A 16,203-nucleotide genomic window follows, 5' to 3' on the forward strand; every position below is an offset into this window, starting at 1 on the left:
AGGTAACATTTATAATACTAATAAAACCGAATGTGTTTTAAATACACAATGACCAGGGTTATATATTTATAATTTATTTATTATCAGTAAATTTGTTTCAGTCTCATACATTTTAGCTAACTGAATTTTCTTGTTGATAGCCATATTTTAACCATACTGCATTTTGAAAAAAAAAAAAGTTAATTTAAGTAAATATTTGGTACATTTTGGCTCCGACTTTATATTAACAATTATGTACTTGCATCAAAAAGTAAGTACAATGTACTTATTGCGTTCATATTGCTGCTATTGAGGTGGGATACGGGTATGGTTAGGAATGGGTTTGGTGTTATAGGTTGGTTTAAGGGTGGGTTAAGGCGTAAGGGATTGATCAACAGTGTAATCATAAATGTAATTACAGAAATTAATTACAGATGTAATTATATGCAGCTGTTTTTAAAATATGTTATATGTATATGTACACAATAAGTGCATTGTGTCAAATGATTAATTTAGATATACAAGTACATAGTAGTTAAAGGAATAGTTCACCCAAAAATTACAATTCTGTCATTAATTACTCGCCCTTATGTCGTTCCAAACCTGTAAGACCTTCATCTTCAGAACACAAATTAAGATATTTTTGATGAAATCTGAGAGCTGTCTATAGTTTAAGGTTCAGAAAGGTACCAAGAACATTGACAAAATAGTCCATGTGACATCAGTGGTTCAACCATAATTTTATGAAGCTATGAGAATAGTTTTCGTTGCACAAAGAAAACAAAGAATGACTTCATTCAATAATTTAATGTCTTACGTGACAGTCTTCGATAGGGCTATTCGATTCCGAAATTTTTGAAATTGTTTTTTGAAACCAATTGCGATTCCCGGGTTCTGGAATTGATGGGATTTGACTCAAATAATCGATTCCTCACTGTTGTTTTCTGAGTTTTTTTTTTTTTGTTTTTGTTTTTGTTTTTTAGATTGGAGGAACCTAATTTTGCTATGACTGCAGGATATAAAGGTCATAGAAAGCATCCTTCTCATAATATTAAGATTTATTTGTAAAAAAATATGATGCATTTCTGTAGCTATGATTGAGTTTAAATTGTAATTTTGTCTGCATTGTGCATGAAATTAGTCGTTGCCCACAGCTCAGCAGTGGAAATGCGTTTATTGCATGAATAGAACAAGACATGAAGTGTCTAAATGTGCACAGTTCTGTCAAGCTGCATGATGTTTACTTTAAATGTATGCTCTGCACAAAATTAACAAACTGTACACAGAAATGAAATAAACAAAACATTAACAACAACACTGAAATAAGAGCTTGTGGTTTATCCGTCAGTCAGATGCGCTCTCAGTCAATGATTCGTGCTCTGTGCGTTTTCTTTCATAATTATCTTTGGCTGATAGAAAGGTTAAAAAAAATACCATTTTATTTAAGATGTAAATAAGATCTATTCTGCTGTGCAGCGCTCAAAATTGTGGACAAAATAAGCCCATTCCAACGTAAAATATTCTCTGAATCAGTTTTTGAATTGGTTCATTAAAATGATCTATCCAAAAGAGCCTTTTCGTGCAAGAAGCGAATAAATGGCTCCGCTTAAATGGAAGGCTGCATCCTTCAACTCAGACAAGCTCAGTACCAACTTTTCATTTAGTTTATTTTCATGCTTTAATGTTCAGCTACGTTTAATGATGTAGCAGCTGAGATATGCAGCCTTCGTGTGATGTAGACTTCCATTTGAGAGGCACCCATAAGCTTTTTTTAAACTGAAAACAGCTCTGAATGAGGAGTCGATTCCCCTTGATGGAATTCTCGAATGCCTTGGAATCGAGGAATTGATTCTTTTTGGAATTGATTCCCAGCCCTAGTCTTCAATGCGCATTCACATCAGAAAGCTCTCGGATTTCATCAAAAATATCTTAATTTGTGTTCCGAAGATGAACAAAGCTTTGGAACACCATTAGGATGGGTAATTATTGACAGAATTTTCATTTTTGGGTGGACTAAGGCCACCCAATATAAAGTGGGACCCAAGAATAGGTAATAAAAAGCAATGCCTCTTAGAAGACAATTCACTATGTATCGTGAAAGGCGCTATACAAATAAATTTGAATTGAATTGAACTCTTAAGTAAAAGATGGGACTGTTATACATTACTTTAGCTGACATGTTCAGCATTACAATTCCTCACATTCATTTTTCTACCAGCAGAACGTCTCCTCTTTATACTGTCTTTGAGGTTAGATGAAGATGAGGAGTAATGGCTGTGTGGAGTAACAGCGCTGATGTGGTAACAGAGGTCACAGGTTTAATTTCCATTTGGGGCAAGCCATGAAATGAACGGTTACCAAGATGCCCATCATGTTCTGTCACCGCAGTGCCCTTGAGCGAGCCTCTTAACTCATGGTTGTACAGGAATACTTGCGTAATTACAGGAACCTGTCCTTATTGTAGACCTTCTGTAAGATAAAAGGAAGCAATCTAGACTTGGGAATTTAATGCAAGGTTGTGTCTCTCGCATATGAGCCAGGTTAAACGAACACACATTATTTTGTGTTTGTGTAATTTGGTGTGTGTTTAGTTCATTTAGGGTGGTCCTAGCTTTTATGGCTCTCACAGCACCAGTCCCATTTCTTGATTTGTTTCTCCACCTGGACCATTCAGGCCTACGCGCACACACACATATCAATGTAGCCTGGAGGGACCGTGTCTGTGTATATGTATGTGTTCTCCATCATCCTACAGCTAAGAGGAAAAGAAACAGAAAAGTGGGTTAGTAGCAGGTGAAAATGTGTGTACAGTATGTGCTTGTTTTCATTTACACTCAAAGTGGGTTTTTCTGAAGTTATGCCTTGTGCTAGGTGATTTACCGGTTTAAAGGGTAAACCAGTTTGAATTACGTAAACGGAATGAATTTTTTAAAAACCAGCATAAGCGTTGTACACAGCGTCGTTAATTGAGAGGAGATCCCTGTTAACTGCATACACTTCTGACTAATGTTTTGGAAAACTTTTAGAGCTATTAATAACACAGTCAGTTCTTTATCTGGGCATATAAACCAACCATAAATAGCTGTTAACAGAAGCCAGAGATGCTGAAGACGGACAAAAATAAGAGAAAATACTGTAGCAGGCAGATGAAGCTCACTGTTCACGATGCACAAAATATAGAAAAAAATTCTAAATACTGAACTGTGGATGGAGGTTTTATATGAATGTGTCTCTGAGGAGAAACTGACTGTTTTCAAAAAAGTTTAGATGGTATTTTCTTTTAAAGGGGTCATGGGATGCCCATTTTCCACAAGCTGATATGATTCTTGAGGCTCTTAATGAGAAGTCTATAATATACTTTGGTTAATTTTTCAGTGCGAGTGTAAAAAAACACCCTTTTTACCTTATCAAAATCATCCCTGTTCAGAGCGAGCCGTTCTGTTGCACGTTCCTTTAAATGCTAACGAGCTCTTCTCACCCTGCCCCTCTCTTCTGTGGGGTGACGAGCCGGTCTGTTTACTTTAGCCGCAATTAACCGCGAAACTTGCTAACTAGCAAATTATAAAGAAAGGCGATTTGCAAAGATGCATAAAAAACCCTTATACTCACTTATGATTATGATGGAATTTTTACGACCCTGTCCGTCAAAGTCTAACGCAACCTCATGGTCAGACCATTCTGTTTTTGCTTTGAATTTTGAAATTCTACAATAATTTACATTTACAATTTTTGCAAAATGTTTGTTTAGATCATGTTTAAAAAGCAGTGGTTCTGCAACGGTTTTAATGCGTTCTGATTAATATAAAAGCACAGTCAGGGAAAAACTGTGATAAACTGTCAAACCGCCAGACAGGGTTGCCAGGTTTTCACAACAAAACCCACCCAAATGCTACTCAAAACTAGCCCAATTGCGTTTCGAAGGGGATCCCCTGACTGGGGGGTAAAATACACTTTTTTTTTTTTTTTAATTAGCATTCTAGGGGCTAAATAATACATTATTGGGGTTGCTTCAACCTGCGGACATGAAAAACAACCCACGGCAACAATGTGAAAGTAGCCCAGTTCCGCAGGAAATCCGCAGACTTGGCAACACTGCCGCCAGAATACTAAAAAAAACAAAAAACAACGTTGATACAGATTTTTGGTTAAACTGCCCAGTACTAGTAATGCCACAGAAGAGCTATTTTGGGTTCCCCAAAGAAACTTTCAACAGTTTAAAAAAAAAAAACTTTTGTTCTTGGTGTAAAGAACCTTTTGTAGAATGGAAAAATTCCTCGCATGTTAAAGATTTTTCATGGAACCATAAAGGTCACCCCATTTCTACATGAAAAGTCTTCATGAAATCAGAACTGACCCTAGTCGCTTTCTTAATTTATTTTCCTGGTCTTATTGTAAATGATTCAACAATGCATGTTATTCCAAATCTAAAAAACAGCCTTTGTGATATTTCATCCAAATATTGAAAAATGACTTTCAGACGACTTTGTTTTTTTTATTCCTTTGTTACCTTTTGCTCATGTCACTTAGGCTTTATGGACTAATGTATAATGTTAGACAGTGGCCAAATCGTTTAAGTAAACTCGCATTCAGTCCTGATAAAATAATGTCCTGCCTGCCCTTTTTTGTCTTAGTGAATTTCCCATTTCAATCTGAAATATATGAAGTTAAATAGGTTGTGAGTGGATACTCACTTTGAGTTTAATCAGTTCTGTTACTTTATTCATTACTTTTCTTGCTCAAGATATCCAGTTACATTTTAAAGCATTCTTACACCTGTGCATGTGTGTTATTGTCTGTTTCTGTGTGTGTGTGTGAAGCCAATGGAAAACAAAGGTTTATATTATATGCTGCTGACGACATCAGGTCTCCATGACAGCTTATGGTAAGTATCATATAACATGGGTCAGCTCTGTCTCTTTCTATCTCACTTTCTCTATCTCTTCCTCTCACAGTAAAACTTCTTACAGTATCTCTGATCAATGTGTTCTCAGGTACCAAAACACCTATAAATAGATGGTCCGGTGTGTGTTTGTGAAAGAGAATAAAATCAACAAGATTGAGGTAAAATGTAAATGTATTTGAGAGCTTGATGAAATCATATTTGCTGACTGTTGCCCTCTAGAGTGTCTCATCGGTGCCATAATGACGCCACTCAGTCGAAAGCATGTAGCGTAGCTCACAGTGAGTTCTTGTAATGATTGTTAGACTGTTACATTAATTTCATGAATACACTGTTTTAAACATAGGGGTAAAGGGATCACCCAAAAAAAGAAAATTATGTCATCATTCACTCATCTTAATGTGTTCTAAAAAGACTTCCCTGCCTTTTTCTGTAGCACAAAAGGAGAGACTGTGAAAAAATTGACTTCCAGTTAAAATGAATGGAAAATGGATTTTCAAGCTTCAAAAAAGGATGCTAAAGCAGTAAAGCATCATAAAAGTTATTCATATGATATACTTCACGTCATCTGAAGTACTACTGTAGCTTTTTTTGGCAAACCACAATTTGAATTTTTATTCACTGACTTCTTCCCACCAGTGAGCTGTTAACCACTGTGACCAGATCGTTGAATTTGAGAAACATCAGTCCGTTTTTGTGGACGAATCATTTTAGGTTGGTTTGGGGAACTGGATAATCTGAATCATTAAAGATCTGACTCATTCACTGCTAATTTCTTATGAACTCTGATAAATAATTTTAATAATTCTAATTCTAATTCTAATAATTTTTTTTTAGTCAGTTCCTACTGGAATAACTAGAATATCCGTCAAAACAAAAGTCATATAGGTTTGGAATGACTAAGGGAGAGTTCATTTTTGGATTGGACTATCTCTGTAATCATTTACCTCATTACGCTCCTAAGGTGAGCTGAAGTTGCACCGGAGTCCATAGCAACTCATCCAGAACTAATTAAAACATTCCAACACAACAAAACACTCATCTGATAGTGTACATCGCAGCATTCACGAGAGAGAGAGAGACTTTTACCTCTGACCAGTCTCCACCCATAATAGCCTGCCATCCAGGAGGGAGTGGCTGACCGAGGGAGGGGAAAGAGAAAGAGAGAGAGAGGGAGAGAGAGAGAGGGAAAGCTGGAGAGCTCTGCGGTAGCAGTCAGCGCAAGAACCAAAGCAGAGAAAGACTGAAAGAGAGAGAGACAAGAGAAAAAAGAAGGTAGATAGAGAAGGAAACAGTGGAATTAGGGAGCTAAGAAATAAAACAAAGGAGAAAAAGAGAGAGGGAAGTCTGGAAAATCATTTCAGACCAGGAAAGAAGAGGCTGGGGGAAAAAAAAGACAGACTCATAATTTAAAAGAAGTCTTGGACTTCACATTGGAGACACATGTCCATGCGTGGACTGTTGCTGCTGCTGTGATCTGTCATTCCTCCTCACAGCGTGTGTGTGTGTGTGTGTGTGTGTGTCTTCCTGAGAGACTGAGGATAGTGTGTGTGAGCCTGTCGTTCCTCTGGAGTCTACGGGACCATGGCACCTGTCAGGAACGGATGAACTTGAGGCTTAAAGGACTCGCGAAGAAAAAGAAAGAGAAAACAGCTGTAAGAGTGAAAGGTAAGTTAGTTCCTTTTCTAGTAATTTATAGCAATGCTGTGGTTTTGTATGTACTGTAGTGTGTGAGTGTGTGTGAATTGTTCTCCCTTTTTAATTTGTTATTAGCTCAGATTCATTTGTATTAACCAGGATTTAAATATTTTGATACTTACTTGAATACTTTGAATACAGGCAGTACAAATAGTTGTAAAAGTGAGAGTGTGTGTACACTACGTAGGGAGCCCTCCAATGCGACAAGCTGTTCCGACCTCTTTGTGCAAGTGTGTATTTAACATATTGTGCAGTTTGTGGATGAATAACAGCCTGGTATTGTGTTTCTAAGTATGAATACTATAGTTTATTCTAAGATCTTGTGTAATATATAGATAAACCATGGGTTGTTATGTTGTTACACTAGTTTAGATTGTCTCTGTATCTGTGTGCAATGACCTGTCTGGACTGTTTTCTTAATATAGGATGATATTAAAAGATTAAATGGTCTGTGAATAAGGGAGGGAGAGAGTGACAGATATAAAGAATGGAAGAGTGATACGGAAAGACGTGTTCATTCTGTAAGTGTGTTTCTGCTGAAATATTTACCCTTGGTGCAACTCTGACTGTTCCTGTGTTGCTCATGGGATGATGTTCTTTGGTTCACACAAAGAGCAAAAGACTGTTATCATCACTTCATCATCAACATTTTATGATTTTTAGATTTTCAACTCCAAATCCATCACAGATTAATGAAAAGATGACAAGATGAGAATGTATAGTCACAAACACATACATTTAGTTCTTTCTTAGTAGAAAATGTATGATATGTTCTATATTTATTAATATCTCTCTGTATATTTGTGACCCTGGACCACAAAACTAGTCAGAAGTAGCACGGGTATATATGTAGCAATAGCCAACAATACATTGTATTATGGCAGAAATCATTAGGATATTAAGTAAAGATTATGTTCCATTGAGATATTTTGTTAATTTCCTACCGTAAATATATCAGAACTTAAATTTTGATGAGATCTTCATTTGGACAACTTTAAAGGTGATTTTCTCAATATTTTGCACCCTCAGATTCCAGATTTTCAAATAGTTTATCTTGGCCAAATATTGTCCTATCCTAACAAACCATAAATGAATTAAAAACGTATTTATTCAGCTTTTCAGATGATGTATAAATCTCAATTCCCAAAAATTGACCCTTATTATAATCCAATAGGGTTATAAATTAACCATAAATGAATACAAGTTTTCTTTTTCCAGCAACTTCATTATTTGTCAATCAGTGAGTTTTTCAGCTGAGAACACCCTGGATGTCCCAAAAGAGTGGGTTTGTCAGTTTTTGCCCCCAAACTATAGCAAAGTATGTGTACACACAAAAACACACATAATCTATACCATTCACTACCCAAAATAGTAATTAGACTCGCAAACACTCACATACCAACCCTCACTTAAACACACGCACATGCGTGTTCACACAGAAACACTTTGTGTGTTTTTGGTCAGCTGTGTTTTTGGTGAGGAGAAGAATGTTGTGTTGTTTTAGTGGCGACTCTGAGAGAGCATTGTGTGTGTGCGCTTGATGAAATTACACGCAACGACTCATGCACGTACAACTGTAAGGTCCCAGACTTTCCTTTAATGTGCATCTCCCAGTGACTTTCTTTATTTCTCTCTGGCTCCTTGATTCCTGCTCTCAGGATTAGGGGGTGGGTAGAGAGACAGAGAGCGAGTAAGTAAGAGAGATTGAGAGTGAGATGGCTTTTAGCCCGGTGCCTCAGCCGGTGTGGATCGTTAATTGAGCTGCTCCCATAGGGGGGTATCAGACCCCAGATTAATTTGGCTCCCCCTCCTCATGCACGCACACACACACTCGTGCTTTCACCCTCACACAAACTCACACTCTCTTTCAGGGCCCTTTATATCCATCTATTAGACCACAGTTGTCAGATGTCCTGTCACTGCTGGAGTTTCTATTCTGATAGGAGATTGTGAGTGGGTGTGGGTGGGTGTCTCTATGGTGGGGTTATTGATTGTTTTGTGGAGTGTAGTACTATTTAACTGTGGTGGGACCTGTAGGCCTGGACACATTTAGGGTTGAGTTGTAACAAAGAATTCATTCTGTACATCACTGTGAATGTTTCTGGGTTCCCAAGTAAAGGAAAGCCATGGAAAACATATCAGGAATTTTACAGTTGTGTTCTCCAGGCCTGAAAAAGTCATTTCATAAAATCATAAAAATAGTGGAAGACTCTGTTTTATATTTAACTTTACAATATTTTATCAGCTAGATTTTGGTTTTGTTTAGAATTAAACTTGATGACAAGCCATAGTGATGTCCAATTCATAAGCAAATTATTTCGAGTCAGTTCTTTCCAGTTAATTAGTTGAATCAGTTCACTGAATGATTCATTAGTGAATCGATCTAAATCTTAATAATTCTGATGTAATCACACATGCCTGAAAAGTTGTTGGTCAAAAAATGTGGGAACCCTAAAATATCACTTACAGTGTTCACCCAAAAATGAAAATTCTGTTATTAATTACTCACCCTCATGTTATTCAAAAGGCATAAAACCTTCGTTCCTCTTCAGAAAATTTAAGTATTAGGGTAAATGTAACTTATTTTGTCATCTGGGAAACATGTAACTACGTTCTGTAGCCTCTGAAGGGCAGTACTAAATGAAAAAATATGATATTTGGGCAAAATAAAAAAAAAAATGTACACATCTCCATTCTGTTCAAAAGTTTTCACCCCCAGCTCTTAATGCATGTGTTTTTTTTTTTTTCTTCTGGAGCATCGCTGAGCATTTGAACCCTCTGTAATAGTTGCATATGGCTCTCTCAGTTGTCCTCAGTGTGAAAAGATGGATCTCAAAATCATACAGTGATTGTTGGAAAGAGTTCAATACACAAGAATGCTGAAAAACCAAAGAATTTGTGGGACCTGAAGCATTTTTCTGAAGAACAGCGGGCAGTTTAACTGTTCAGGACAAACAAGAGGCTCATGAACAACTATCACTACACAAAAAAACAGCTGTGGATCATTCAGGTAACAACACAGTATTAAGAATCAAGGGGATGTAAACTTATGAAGAGGGTCATTTTTATAAATTCAACTATTATTTTCTCTCATGGACTATATGTAAGCATCTTTTATGTGAAATATCTCATTCAGATCAGTACTACCTAAACAATAACATGCATTTTGTATGATCCTTCTTATTTTGGTAAAGCTTTGTAAACTTTGTAACTTTTGACCTCAACTGCAGTAAGTTCCACCGTGGTTCCACCGTAATGTTATGAAGCTACAAGAATCATTTTTGTGTGCATAGAAAACAAAAATAACAACTTTAGTCAATAATTTCTTCTCTTCAATGTCAGTCTTCGACACATTCACTAGAGTACAGAAAGCTCTCAGGGTCAGAAAGATGAATGGCGGTTTTACAGGTTTGGTATGACATGAGTGTGAGTAAATAATGAGAGAATTTTCATTTTTGGCTGAACTATCCCTTTAAGTGTCAAACTTCAGGATATTCCTTGTCGATGAAGCAACCACAGAAAATATTTTAAAACTTCCTTTAAATACCGTTGTTACATAATCTGTTCTCCATTGTTGCACTATTCTGAAAGTTACGAGCAGATGAAGACATTTAATACTCTGCGATTGAATATTTGTCTTTTTTTGTGGTTGAGGAAACTGGGTTTGTGCCTGCAGCATCCTCTCTAGAACAGCAGTGTGACGGTGACTCATAAAATATCATTTTGAGATGTTCAGTCCAAATGAAGATGAGAAGGTTGATTAGATCTTCACATCCTACCTCACATGTTCAGAGACTATATAAGGATGCTATTGAAAGGATGAACAACTGTGTCTTGCGGCCCAAAACCGATAAAAACTCTCATGTAAAGTGGCACATGGTGTAGCGGAGAGATAGAGGAGCAGTTTAACTCCTCATGTTTCTGAGATGAGCGGGATTATGTGAACTCCCTCCTCTGCGTTTGCTAGAAACATCATGCAGATAACTGCAGCAGCTCTCCAGAACTACGTTCAAAACATATAAATCAAACATGGTCACTTTTGTCTTCTCCTGGGCTTGGTGAGCAGTAGATTTCCAAAATAAAATTATTATTGTAATGTTTTTTTTGTGTTTTATTTTAAAAAAATGTGTATTACTTATTAACACTTAATAGCTTATCATACAAAAGTTGAATAATATGGTGTGTGTACGTGTTTGTTCACTACTCACTACTGTGTGTGTGTGCACTTGGATGGGTTAAATGCAGAGTATGGGTCACCATACTTGGCCACACGTCACATCCTCCTCGTCCTCCTCCTCCTAATAGTTATACGTCCCAATAAAAAAAAGCTTTTATTAGGCTACTGATATGACGGGAGTGATTTTAGATGTACATGATTTTACTCCTAAAAAAAATACTATTAATTTCTTTGTGTAAAAAAATACTTTTTAAAGGAGAAAAATACTGCATGCACTTTTAATGTGTATTATTTAATCTAATTAATTTAATGTAGCCATTTACACGTAATGTAACACCATTTCAATGATACTTTAAACAAACAAGCGGTGTTATAAACTTGTACAGTCTTTCAAGTCTGAATTAATCTTTCATTGTCGCCTTGGAGCAAGAACAAAGAGCTGGTTTGATATATAGTCTGCAGAAGTTAATAATTTGACAATAACTGAGCTATCTATAATACTTGTTATCGCTTCCTGTTTTGATTATCGAAATATTGAGGTGAGTGTCTGTGACTTTGAGAATGTCCACTGAGAGTTTTTAGAGAATATGGTGAGAGAAGAACAGGACTGAGTCAACAAGTGCAAAAATGTTGAACAGGTCAGTTTACCAAAGGAGGCATGACATACTCTGGAGGGAGAGGGGAAGATGAACAGATAAGGACAGAATGATAGATCAGGAAGGATTAGAGTGCAGTGTTGGGGGGGTGGGGTGTTGATTTTTGTAATGATACTGTAGCAAATGTTGTGTGTATGTTTGTGTGTTCGTTGCACACTTGTATAGGTGTGAGTGGTGTGTAAGTTGTTTTTATGACGTAAGTGTGTGTGCATGTGCTGATTAAGGTCATTGTGATGGTCTTTTGTACTGCGGTTGCCACATTTCACTTCTCACATACTTACACTTTCACTATACACACACACTATACTCAGTTTCACTATAGACTGCTTTTCAAAAATGGGGGTTCAGGAAGATGTTTTTGATGCTTTTATTTAATTAAAAATATAGTAAAAATAGCAACATTGTGAAATATTATTGCAAATTATAATAGCTGTTTTCTATTTTAACAATTTTAAAATGTAATTTATTGCTGTGATCTTTAGAAATCATTCTAATATGCTGATTTGGTACTCAAGAAACATTTTATTTTTTTTATAATGTTATCTGTGTTGATAATATGATATATTTTATTTAGGATTCTTTGATGAACAGAAAGTTTAAAAAACAGCATTACTTGTGTAACAATACAGTTGGAGTCAAAAGTTTACATACACCTTGCAGAATCTGCAAAATGTTAAGTATTTTACCAAAATAAGATGGGTCATTCAAAATGGATGTTATTTAAGATATTTTACATAAAACACGTTTACATGTAGTCCACAAGAGAAAATAATAGCTGAATTTATAAAAATGACCCTGTTCAAAAGTTTACATACGCTTGATTCTTAATGCTGTGTTATTACCTGAATGATCCACAACTGTGCTTTTTTTTTTTTTTTGTTTAGTGATAGTTGTTCATGAGTCCCTTGTTTGTCCTGAACAAGAAAAATCCTTCAGGTCCCACAGATTCTTTGGTTTTTCAGCATTTTTGTGTATTTGAACCCTTTCCAGCAATGACTGTATGATTTTGAGATCGATCTTTTCACACTGAGGACAACTGAGGGACTCATATGCAACTATTACAGAAGGTTCAAACACTCACTGATGCTCCAGAAGGAAAAACGATGGATTAAGAGCCAGGGGTGTAAACTTTTAAACAGAATGAAGATGTGTACATTTTTCTTATTTTGCCTAAATATTATATTTTTTCATTTAGTACTGCCCTTCAGAAGCTACAGAAGATACTTACATTTTTCACAGGAGACAAAATAAGTTTCAAAATCTTCAAATTTTTTTCACCCCGGCTCTTAATGCATCGTGTTTCATTCTGGAGCATCAGTGAGCGTTTGAACCTTATGCAATAGTTGCACATGAGTCCCTCAGTTGTCCTCAGTGTTAAAAGATGGATCTCAAAATCATACAGTCATTGTTGGAAAGGGTTCAAATACACAATGTGACATGAAGGATTTTTCTGAAGAACAGTGGGTAGTTGAACTGTTCAGGACAAACAAGGGACTCATAAACAACTGTCACTAAAAAAAAAAAAGAAAAAAAAAACAGTGGATCATTCAGGTAACAACACAGTATTAAGAAGTTCATTTCAAGTGTATGTACATTTTTAAACAGGTCCTCCTTTTTATAAATTCAACTATTATTTTCTCTTGTGGACTAAATGTAAACATCTTTCAAGTGAAATATCTTATTCAGGTCAGTACTAAATGAAAAATAACATGCATTTTGTATAATCCCTCTTATTTTGGAAAAATAATTAACATTTTGCAGATTCTGCAAGGTGTATGCAAACTTATGACCTAAACTGTATAAAAGCCTTACTTTTGATCAGTCTAGTGTGTCACTGCTGAATAAAAGTATTAATTTCATTTAAAAAAAATAAATAAAATAAATACTGATCTCAGACTTTGGCATGGTGGTGTATCTCTCATAAATCATTCATGGTTTCTATATGGAGGTGATGATATTTGCTAAACTTCAAGTCTTATCATATTCAGACCTGTTGATCAGTGGATTTAAAGAAAAAAAACACATATATTTATATAGATTATATAGATAACACACTGAGCTTGATAAACCCCTCTCAGATGAATGTGTTTTTGGCAAAGTATTTTTTCCTTAGCCCTGTTTATTTTTAAGTAAAGGCTATGGAGGTATGATGTCATTAGACAGTGCCCGCACAAGTGTGTGTGTGTGTTCATATGGGTCTGAAAGATGACAAAACATTGCTGCTTGATTAAAAAGAGGGAGGCACTCTTGAACACATGCTTTCAAAACAGGGAGTGTGTATGTCTGTTGTCATGCAGGCATGATTAAAGAGGCAAGAGTTAAATGATGATGACCTGGAAGTTGTAGTTTCATCAGATTAGTTATGTCAGTGGTATTTTATAAGAATGAATGAAATGTGTGACGACTGTTTCATTTAGTGTTAAAAAATCCCAGCATATGGTAACAAAATTGCATTTCTGTTATCCAAATAGTTGATAATGGAATGGGAATTGTTAAGAGGCACTGAAACTAAATGGGAAACATCCTCCGTCTCCTTCTCTACTTACTTACAAACTGTTTATCATTCACGTTCAGCCTCACTAGAGCTCTAGGAACTGATTGTAATAGGGGATGGAATACAGCGTGACACCCTTGTAAAAGGTGCGAATGACTGTGTGACACTGATAGATTTCCCCTTTAATAGAACCGGACTGAGTGTGACTGGACACACACACAGGTTCAAGCCGTCGGCTAAAGATGCCACTATATATATAGAAAGAGAGAGAGCTACAGTCAGAGAGAAAAAGAGAGAATGATACATTAAAAAGGCATTAAGGATTATGGGTAATGGAGCAGGCCCGTCAGTGTGGATTAGCTAATGCTCATCAGAGAGCAGAAGTGAGTGTGTGTGTGTAGAAATGTGTGCATAAAAGGGGGGAGAATGTGTCCCTACATCCCCCCTCAGTAGTATGCTGCTCATGTCTGTGTGTGTGTGTGGTTAGGTTGCATCCTAGCTCATTACCCCGTAGTGGTCGACTAAAGTGTGTGTTCAGCAGCAGCTTTTAAATAATGAAAGAAGATAGAAGATATCGGACGTGCACAGATAGCAGTTTGTGTGTGTTTGAAAAATGGAGTCCCAGGATGGGGAGAGATGGGGGTGGTTGCAGATTTGGATTTGATGCCCACAAACCCCTAACAAGCTACCTGCTTGAGTGTATGCGCGTGTAAGACAGAAAATAATCCTCTCTTAGCAAACTTATTTGATTTCATAAGTGGAACAGCACTCATCTGCAGTGGACATATTTACATACTGCAGAAGCGCCATTGGAGAATCTACTGATCAAGTGAAATATAATGACTCTGTGTGTGTGTGTGTGTGTGTGTGTGTGTGTGTAGTGCTGAAGGTCCATTCCCTTTGAGATTCTACCCACTAGCACTCTCAGCCGTAGTAAATCAATACCTGTCAATCACACACACACATACACGCACACACCTGGCTGCTGTACACACCCTCGATGGTTATTTGCCCTAGGGCACCTCAGAGCAGATAGTGGGGCAGTTTTGTCTGTGTATGTGTGTGCAGATGAGAAATGTGGATTTCTTTGGTTTTCTTATTACTGTATGGTTTGTTAGCGGTCAGATTGTTTCTCTAATTAGTCAAATAGTGATTAGCACTAGCAATTCCCACACGTTTCCATTAACACAGACACCTTCTGGACTGGATGTCAGCTGGTATTGACCTTTCCTGAACATACAGCAAATTGTGTGTGTGTGTGTGGGAGACGAGAGCTCAGTGGAGACAATGACGAGAATTCCTGCTTGCATTCCTTTTGGAGCTGCACTCACACACCGTACTTCAGGCTTGAACAGCATAAAAATGCTTGGTTTTAGCTTATTTCATTTTGTTATTAGGGATAGTTCACCCAACAATGAAAATTACCCCATTATTTACTCACCCTCAAGCCATCCTAGATGTATGTAACTTTCTTCTTTTAGACAAATACAATCGAAGTTATATTAAAAAAAGCTTTATAATGGCAGTGAATGGGTGCTAAGATTTTTCTGAGAAGTTCACTAAAGTGCATCCATCTATCATAAAAAAGTACTTCAAACAGCACCGGGGATTAATAAGGGAGTACTTTTTGATGATGGATGGATGCACTTTTTTGGGCTTCAAAATCTCAACAGCCATTCACTGGCATTATAAAGCTTGGAAGAGCCAGGACATGTTTTAATATAGCTCTGATTGCATTTGTCTGAAAAGATTGTGTGAAAGATTTTCTGTCATTTTAATCACATTGTATAATAAATACATTCTTTTTTAACTAAAGTTTATTACTTGCTTTGGCCTGCTTATATATACAATTGAAGTCAAAACTTTACATACACCTTGCAGAATCTGCAAAATGTGAATTATTTTACCAAAATAAGAGGGATCATACAAAATGCATGCTATTCTTTGGTTTCTTTGGTTTTTCAGCATTTTTGTATATTTGAACCGTTTCCAACGATGATTGTATGATTTTGAGATCCACCTTTTCACACTGAGAACAGCTGAGGTACTCATGTCCAACTATGACAAAAAGGTTCAAACGCTCACTGATGCTCCAGAAAAAAAATATATACTTTAAGAGCGAGGGGTGTACACTTTTGAATGGTATGAGGATGTGTACATTTTTCTTATTTTGCCTAAATATATATATTTTTTCATTTAGTACTGCCTTTTTAGAAGCTACCGAAGATACTTACATGTTTCCCAGAAGACAAAATAAGTTACATTTACCCAGATCTTCAAATTCAAAAAGTTTTCACCC

General features: G+C 36.4%; 1 protein-coding gene across 1 annotated transcript in view; it reads left to right on the plus strand.

Moving 5' to 3' along the window:
* Positions 1 to 5,759: 5,759 nt before the first annotated feature.
* Positions 5,760 to 16,203, plus strand: part of sema3b (sema domain, immunoglobulin domain (Ig), short basic domain, secreted, (semaphorin) 3B) — a 40,082-nt gene continuing 29,638 nt past the window's right edge. Inside the window, exon 1 of the mRNA XM_051116704.1 lies at positions 5,760 to 6,547. The gene's annotated coding sequence lies outside the window, so the exon portion shown is untranslated. The remainder of the gene's footprint in view (positions 6,548 to 16,203) is intronic.

The sequence above is a fragment of the Labeo rohita genome, chromosome 8 (genome assembly GCF_022985175.1).
Source record: "Labeo rohita strain BAU-BD-2019 chromosome 8, IGBB_LRoh.1.0, whole genome shotgun sequence".
Taxonomy (NCBI): Eukaryota; Metazoa; Chordata; class Actinopteri; order Cypriniformes; family Cyprinidae; genus Labeo; species Labeo rohita.